The sequence below is a fragment of the Pezoporus wallicus genome, unplaced genomic scaffold (assembly GCF_028554395.1).
Source record: "Pezoporus wallicus isolate ANWC-B61680 ecotype Strahan unplaced genomic scaffold, APGP_CSIRO_Pwel_v1 contig_2908, whole genome shotgun sequence".
Classification (NCBI taxonomy): domain Eukaryota; kingdom Metazoa; phylum Chordata; class Aves; order Psittaciformes; family Psittacidae; genus Pezoporus; species Pezoporus wallicus.
In genome coordinates, this window is record NW_026642179.1 from 87138 (window position 1) to 96410 (window position 9273).

The following is a 9273-nucleotide window of genomic DNA, read 5'->3' on the forward strand; positions in this document are numbered from 1 at the left end:
AAATACTGTTAGAAAAAATGTGGACCTATTATGTCAAAAGTAAAGTCAAACTTTAGACTTGATCCTTGTAAGTTTTGAGTATGCTGACCTTGATTCAGCAAAGCATGTAAGCAATAAGTGGCCTTATTGATGTGTATTGTTAAAGTAGGTGGTGTCAGACATTTCAAGACAGCCCCAAACTGACACTTATTTGAAAAGAGGCTATTTGCTGTGGGTTATAGTACATATTCAGATGATATTCACTGTGCTTGCAAATTTGGGCCAATCCTAGCCTGATGTTTCAAACACCAAGACTTGTGTCAGCATTGTAGGTAGCACAAGCCACAAATGGGAATAATGGCCACAGTAGTAACAATAGATGTAATGTGTTTTATAAACCATGTGAGTATTTGGGTTTAAGTCCAATTAATAAAAATCAGTGCCTGGAAGCTGGGCAGACGGCTTTCACAGTACAATCCACTGTGGTTCATTGTCACTGAAGTTTCAACTCAGTAAAGGCTGCCTGTGAATTGAATTTTGATCTTTAAACCTACCAAGTGGCTAGGTGCTGGTGCCTGGATGCAGATGCTGCCAGACACTGAGAAACAAACACTTGATGTTTCAGTGTGACCAATGCAACCACCTTGGAGATATTTTAAAGACAATGGTACACAAACCGTGCACAAATGTATTTTGACATGTATTTATCTAGCATTTTGTACTCAATGCCTTACATAATAGTCCCTGATGTTTCATTGTTTTTTTTTTTTGACCATGATCAGCTGCTGAGCCATCATTTTCAAAGAAACAAAAACAGTCTTCAGTATCTTACTGAAAAATGTCAATGCATTATAAAAAGCACATCTCTGTGCATATGCAGGCTATGTTTGTTTTCTTTTTTTCTCTCTTTGCATTATTATCTTTGTATCAACTTTTAATTTGATCAGCTACTTTATTGCCAGATTTCTTAGTCTTTTGCAAGTTATTATTAACAATTTTACATGTATCCTAAAAAATGCTGTGTCTGGTATGAACTTCATTGTCTTCCTGCTGCTTCTAAGAATCAAAACCTATTCTTGTTGCACAATTAAAAATTTCTGATTATTGTTCAAGTTATGATTTTTATTTTTTTTTTTTTTTTTATTTTTTTAGGAAATTATTAATTTGGGAGCTAAAAATGTTACCTGGCAAGTTGATTTTAATCAGTGGACATAAAGGAGGTGTGGTAACCAAAACTGCATCATTACATAATAATTTGGCTGAGGGCATGATTAATACATGATATGAATGCTGGCTTTGTGTTTGTGATACAAACATATTAACATGGTATAGCTTTTGAATACATGAGCATTACAGTTTTGGACAAGTATTAGTAACAGTTCAAGCTTACTTTCTTTTTCAGTCATTTCAACTAAAGTGAAAAGCAGGCTATTTCTGTATTTTTTCTATCTCATGTTGAGTTTTAGCAGATAAATACTTGCCACATACTCTGCATCCAAGCAAGCCTCATTGCACTAGGAGCTAATTCAACCTGCAGATTGTAGAGCGGAAAACCTTGAGCATACCTGGATAGGATTTAAGATGCAAAAAGCCAAATCATTTTTCAATTTATGTAAGTCTGGTCTTGTGATAAAAACTGGATATATCCAGCAACAAGTTATTGGCTACTGCTGCTTTTTTAAAAGAATTGTTGTTAGTCTTCTCCTTTCTTAATAAGGCATAAAGTGTTCCCAGTTATGCTAGTTGAGATTTTGAACTTTCATTGTTTAGGACTTTGAGAATGTGGAAAATTACTAGGTAATTGTCCCTCTCATGCTTTGTTCAGAGAATCAAGGACATAGATTTCTTAAATCACAAGAGACTTAATATGCAGAACAAAAAGTATTAGATCCCTTTAGAAGATGAAATCTTGGGTAACAGAACACCTAACATCCCTTCCAGAAGAGACCATTCTGGCATGAATCTGCCACTCATAGTAGCTCCCTGCCAGAAGCATGATATATGCCTGTTAACTTACACCAGAGGTGCTCAGGGGATACAACCACCGCTTGTTCAAAGGCAGACATGCATGTGACCATTGGTGGCAGCTTCCCGGATCCTTATATCCTGGCAGTTTAAGAGGAATGTCTTCACTGGAAGGGCAGAAAGCCCAATACAGATGCGGAACAGTGGTGTGAAAGAAAAGGTTCATTACAAAGGTCTTGCTTTTTAAAAGACCTTGACCCCCTGTGTTTGTGTAAAGGCTACCTACCTTTATAATGTTATCATTTGAATAGTTCCGAAACTGGCTTTGAAAAAAACAGATTTCTCATTTTAGGTTAATTAAACACAGAGTGGTCCAGCTTGTGCTGTACTTTTGCTGTTACTATTGTTTCAAGGCAGCTTTCTGGAAGGCCAGAGAGTAGGCAACTACATGCTGTCTGGCACATGATGATTTTTCTTTCTTGTGTAGGTAGTAAACCAATCTCAAGAAAACTTTCTGCTACAAAAACAGAGTAAAACAAGCTTAAATTTCTGCAGAAATTGCCAGAATTTAAAAAAGAACTGCCAAGAGGGCATGAGCCCTGGTTTTTAGCTGTTGTTCTGTAGTTTTCTGCAGAAAATACTCATTTCTGCATTTTAACCCTGGTGAATCTGAATAATAGGATTTGCAGCATTGCTGCTGCTGCTTCCTGACTTTCTTCTACATATGAACAGGAGCTTGGAGGAATATTCCTTTCGAAGGTATATATATATGCATACGCACAGACAAATAGACAACTTGTTTATGCACATCTTCATTTTTCAGGCATTACAATTTAACAGACAGTCTACTAAGGGACTTCACTTTTAATTGTTTTTAAGTAGAAGTTTGGCTCCTGAAATACTGTGCTGGGTGCTAGAGAAGTGATTTCTAAAATCAAATATGCCAAACACAAAACTATTCACTCTTTCCAACTTTCTGTGTTAATTTATCCTGTTCTGTTTTCAGTTCAGACAAGGCCCTGCGCAGTAGAGGTTGGATACAATTATGAGTTTTCCGTACAATCAGAGACCTTAAAGTCCAGTTTAGGTTCTCCCTGTATTAATTAGCAAAGGCATTGGTATGTAGGAGCCAGCTTAGATTTCTCCAAATCTTATTTCTGTATGAGCATTGTGAACCTGATACTACACCTCTCCATGGCAGCAGACTGATATTGTTAGAAAATGAATTACAACTTCAGTTAATACCAGGAGAAGCAAAGAATCAGGTAGGTGTGGGAGAGCTATTTTGCCTCAACACTATGGGTTGATAAATCACACAGAAATCCATACCACACAGAAATCCTTCTGCCATATATTTAGTTGGCTTTAATACCGAAGGTAAGTTATTACAGTCATTCAGCGTTGGCATAATTGGTACCTTTTTTCCCCACACACTTTTCAGTTATGTGTGTTTTCACAGTGTGTGCAATACCAAGTAAAGAGTTCAGTGTGCAGTTCAGTCAGTCAGTCTTCTAAGTGCAAAGATGACTAATAGGGAATTACTCTACAAAATTCAAAGGTCTGAATGCCCTAAAATGACAGTTGAGCCATCAATGCTCATTTGTATGTTTATTATCACAAACTCACAAAACAACATCAACTTTAAGTGAAGTGACAAGAAAAGAGAACACTAAGATTAAGGTTAGTCTGGTTTTGCCTTTAGTTAAAAAAATTAGGCAGGAGAAGAGGTACCAAGAGGGCCTGTTTAGATGGTGTTTGCATGGAAAGGAATCCAGATAACTCCAGGATGTGCAGTGATCCTTACTTACCATTTATGTGTTATAGGATGACAGGCAGAAGATTTGAGTTGCTGTGGGAACCAGACTTTAGCCAGTCAGGCAACAGGCAAGAATTAATACCTGCATAACATTTAGCAAGCGCAATGTGTGCTGGAATAATCCCATAATCCAGACAACACTGTGGAAAAAAATGATGCGTTAGCCTGGACTATCATGTAAATTATAATAATGTAGTCATTAACATTTTTCCTTTTGGATTTTATAACTAAGTATGTACCTCTGTCCCTCACTAGAAGCTTTGCCAGATGCCATTGTGTCTTTCAGTGAGATGAGTTGGCCTCAGTCGCCTCAGACTTGCAGCACCCGTGGGATCCTCCATAGCTCCAGTACAATTTGGGCTTTGCTTGAGAAGAAAAGCTACTTCCTAAGTGTCTTGGGCTGGCAGGTAACTCTGTGATAAAAGATGTTGCTTGCAGTAACTAGAAAGAGAGGGCAATAAGCAGGAGTTGTGGCTGATGTCCCTGATATTGCTTCCACAACAAGGGAAGAGAATCTAGTGCATATGGCTTGGGTGTAACAATTACACCACAAACTGCAAATGGGAACACCCCAGCTGTTAAAGGGGATTTAAATTACTGCCTGTTTGTAAAGTGCTCATGCTGGAGAATGTAGGCAGTGACAGTCATGAGCAGATGGAAACAATTTAGTGTCCTGGGCCTTTAATTCTAGTCCTAATCCAGTGGCTTTAGTGCTTCTGACTTTATAAAATAAATTTTACTGAGTACAGTAAATAAATTACATTCTCTACTGCCAATAAAGGATTATTTCTTGGCACATATTTATTAATGTTTGTCAAGTCTAATTTTAAAATATAGATGGCATGGCTTACATTACTTCTCTGGAGTTTGTTTTACACTCTGTTAATTTTACTGTCTTGGAACTTTTCCCAGTATGTCACAGGCACTCTATTGTGTTAATTATTTATTTTAATATAGAGTTTCTCATCCAATTTAATACTAATTTTTTCCTCTTTGATAATTTTACATTCTTCAGATATTCTGTCAAGCTCCCTAAAGTAAGCCTGTACCTTCCATATGTACTGAGGACCTTAGGATTTGTTCCAAGAACGCACTAAATTTGTGAGATGCTCATCTAATGAACACGTTCTTGACATATTGCTTTACTGCCTTGAAAAAGATCTTCCAGTAGTGCTTTAACCACGGTCCTCCTACATTTTTATACGGTGCGATTTTTTTTGCCTATGAGATTTTTCTACAATTTGTGCCATTTACAAAATAAAAACAGGGAGCAGTTTTGTAAACTGTGTTGTCATTGCTCCTGTGTAGCTGAATGTCAGAAACTCGTTTCAGGGACTCCTATTTTCACTTTTCAGAACCTCTGAAGCCATCAGTGAAAAAAAAAAGACATGGGTTACCATGGTGCTGGGTCACCAAGAAAGGGAGTCTATTGCCTTTTTAGTTGTAACTATATCACTTATGCTACCTATGATTTTTCTTACAGGTTGTAGAGGAAGATATGTTTACATTCCTTAGTAGAAGAAAGAAATTCCCATTACCTGAGATTATGCTGCACAATATTTTTAGTGATAGTTCACAGTATGCCTGCTTTAGATACTCCTTATATAAAAAAAAAAACTACCTCAAAACCTATTGTTGCAACTAATACTTAAAAAAATTCTTAATTCATCATTTCATTAAAACCCCAAACTCTACATCAAATATTATTTCAAAAAGTAGCTGTAAGACAAGCAGACTTCCTTGTAACTCCAAAGAGAGTTCCTGATCTGGGGGAGAACTAGGAAATGTTTCCCTTGAAGCTTCCCACATCTAGCATTTTATAAATGAAAGCACAAAGTTTCTAAGCTTTTCTTTAATAACTTTTAAAATATAATTTAGTAGTACCCCCCCCCCCCCCCCCCCCCCCCAAGATGCATAAGTAGTAATAGTCTTGCATATAAAAGTACTTCAAGGTTTCTTCATTTTAAAAAAGAGTGAAGGTAAGTTTATAACATCCTACAAACAAACACAATATAAACAAACAGTATTGAGCCTCTCCTCCTATGTTTCCCACCAAGGCCAGAGTGAAAACTGTTTGAGAATTACTTAGCCATACTGTAAATTATTATTGCACTTTTGAATGCAAGAACTAGCTAGCATTTAAACACCAACCACTTCAACAGACAGAAGTGGTACAGGTACCTCATAATGGTCACAGGAGCTCTCCCCATGACTTTGGTCAAATTTACTGGAATCCAGGGTCTTTGCACCATTTTTGCCGGCAGAGAGTTTCTCCTGTGTTTTTGTGTTACCACCCACAGGGAGATGAGATTGAAAATGCGCTACTTGTGCAGGCATGTTACTGGAAGTGCCAAGAGTTAACTATGCAAGTGGAGGGTGTCTCTCCAGTGGTGCTCTGCTCATGAAGGCACAATCGTACTTCGTGATCCAGCTCCCTGGTGCGTGGAGACTCACTCCTCTTTGTCCTCTAGCTCAGGTGTATTTTGCACTCCTGCAGAGCTGGCATAGGCATCAGGTTGCTCTCACTCTGAGCTGGAGCTTAGAGGGGTCAGCAGAGATATTGGCCTGAGAAATCCATCACTACTAACATACTTGAAGATGACTTTGGGTTATTTTCCACTGTAGTAGCTTATTTTTCTTTGTTTTGTTTTGCTGTTTTGTTGTTTGTTTTTTTTTTAACAAACTTTTTGAGGTATAAAAGGCTGCAATTTTTAGAACCTAATTTTCCCCATCGCTTTATTAGGTTCATGTTTAATACAACTTGTGCACAAGATACTTCTAACAGGTGATTTCCAATGACAAATGTTGCAGGTGGGCACTCCTCTTCTGAAGGTTGTCAGTGGTAGTTAGACTTCTCCTTTGCAGCTTTGAAAGCCTCCCAGGTATGTTTATTTGGACTGTCCAGATCCCGTGATGTAAACGTAGAGTGCATCTAAACAACAATTCTTTTATTCAGCTTAAAGCATTGATCCAGCATATGCTAGAGATTCAGGCTGGAAGTCATGAATTAACACTGACAAAAAACTTGATTTTTTTTGTTTGTTTGTTTGTTTTTGAGATACCTTTTTCTTTTTCAGAAGACTAATTAATTCAAGCACAAATTATGTCTAAATTCGAAGGCGCATGCAGCCCATCTTAACAAGAAGTGATATGACTTAAAATAATTTATGTCTATTCCTCCAAGGTTAATAGTGTTGTTTCCCAGATGAGCATACATGTAATACCTGTCTTACATTTGAAGAGAACAGTAACACTCCTCCTCTAATACTATTACATTATTTGAGGTTTTACATATGAGTAGCTAGTAGGTCCCATCCTTGAGGAGAAAATTCCCTTAACTGCAGAGTTAGATTGCAACAGTTTTGCAGGAGGCCTGTGAACAGTTTCCAATGTAAGTTTTGCAGGAGAAAATTCTCATAGAGGAGCACTCTGAAATGCTTTTACGTCTTGTATCTTTGTCTTATTAATTCTCTTTGGGACCTAAAGAAATTAGAATTACTACAATAAGATCGCATGATAGCTTAGCACAGCAAATCCTCTGTACACCTTTCTGCAGGTGAAAAATTGGTGAAAAGGAAAAGACCTTATGTTCAGATCATGCTTATGAAAGCTTTTTTTTCTCTTTGAAGCAGAGGATTAACATTTATTCCCTTCTTCTTTCCCATCTTGATCTTCCATGTTTCATCAGTAATAGAGAACAATCTATCAGAATTCACATTCCTCCTCCCTCCTGTTACTCCTGAGGAAACACATGATGTGACTTGCAGACTGAGCTCTGAGAGTCTTGGTCTTGCAGCCTCATAAGCCCTGACATGGCATTGCCATATCATCTTTTGGCACTGACTGGCACTTGGGATTGTGCTGCTTCAGGCTGGGGCTTTGTTTAGCAGGAAAGCTCGACCAGCACAGCTGAGTGCAACTAAAGCAATGACAACTGTATTCCCCTTGCACAACACTTCCTCTGCTGATGAGCAAGATGCAGCTCTGAAAGGGCAGCCTCCTGAGCAGGAGCTGCCATCTGGTTTACCTCTGCATGGCAGCAGGCCAAAACTACAACTTCTGCAGTTTCATGACTGCCACACAAAACCTCCTGGAGAAATGAGCTAGTAAAGCATGGGAATGTACACCTACTTGCCCTGAATTCCTTTGTTGTCCTCAGCCTCAGAATATCTTGCACCTGTTTGATGCGGTTCATAGCACAGAAAGGGCATTGATGTGCAGCCAGCCAGCTGCATCACATGAGGGACATCATGTCCTGCTTTGGGAACAGGGCTGGTGATGCTATGCAGAGCAGCACCTGGCCAGGCTCAGGAGGTAGATCCCTCCATGAGAGCTGTCCCTAGGTCTGTTTGTAGGGGGATCTTGCACGCACCTCAGAGTGCCTACCACTACCAGCCTGTCGTAGACAGACAGTGTTGGGTCACACAGGAAGCAGTAGCACTTGATCAGCAACAATAAACATTTCCTTGTTGGTGATCTACTCTCCCGTTTTTGAGTTTCCATGCTACCACAGGCCTTGCAGAACAGGTTACCAGTGGGCAAGGCCATTGTATAGCCAGTTGTCAGGCTGGTGGCTGACACAACATCCCACAACGTGCCTTATGGAGGGGCAGTGATGTATGCTGATGCTTTCTGCCAGCATGTGCCAGTGGTCTGGCCAGAATCCAGCACCTGCAGTTTGCCTCGCCAGGACTGCCCTTCCATAACAAGGGCCCTCTTCCTCATCTGTTGGCAGCTGCTGTATCACAACTGAGTTGGTCAGAGAAGCATGACAGCAAATGCTGTCAGATGCCAGAGCTCAGTTTGAAAAAGCTATTTTTAGGGGAGTACTGAAGTCTTTTATGGTGGGATTCATCTCTCCTGACTTTCCGTTGTCAATAGCTGATCTTGCTGTCTAGCCTTCTTTCACAGCTGTATCTGGAATTTATTTCATCTCATACCTAAAGTAAGTATCTAAAATAGACCAGACAACTCACACCTTTAGAAATGCTTCCTTTTCCTCCGCTGACTATAAAGAGAAACTGAATGAGTGGCTTATCTGGAAGTGTCTGCACTAGGTCCATTCATTGCTACCTCGTAAATGGATCCTACCACTTGTGTGTGACAATCACAAGAAGTGTCATACCTTCTGTAGATAAAATTCTTTATATTCAACTCTAAAATATATTTATTAAAGTGCTATTGGGATTTTTTTCTGGGTGCTTCCTTTTGAGAACTATTTCTCCTTTTCTGGTAGACGATGGGCTTGCAGTTACTTTTCCAGCCTCCTTCTGCTCTTCCACATGGTTACAGGCTGACAGCAATGATAAATAGGGGTCCTGGGCAATGCTTATATATGTTATTCCTCAACATATATAGGATGATATTTACAACATCATCATAGCTAAAAACAGTCCAAATGCAGATTAGAATATATGTAAACTTGAAATTATCCGATGAGGCAAATTCTGATTTATTCTAGTGATATTCCAGTGGATGAATCTAAGCATTTTAGAGATTTTAAAAAAGTAGCA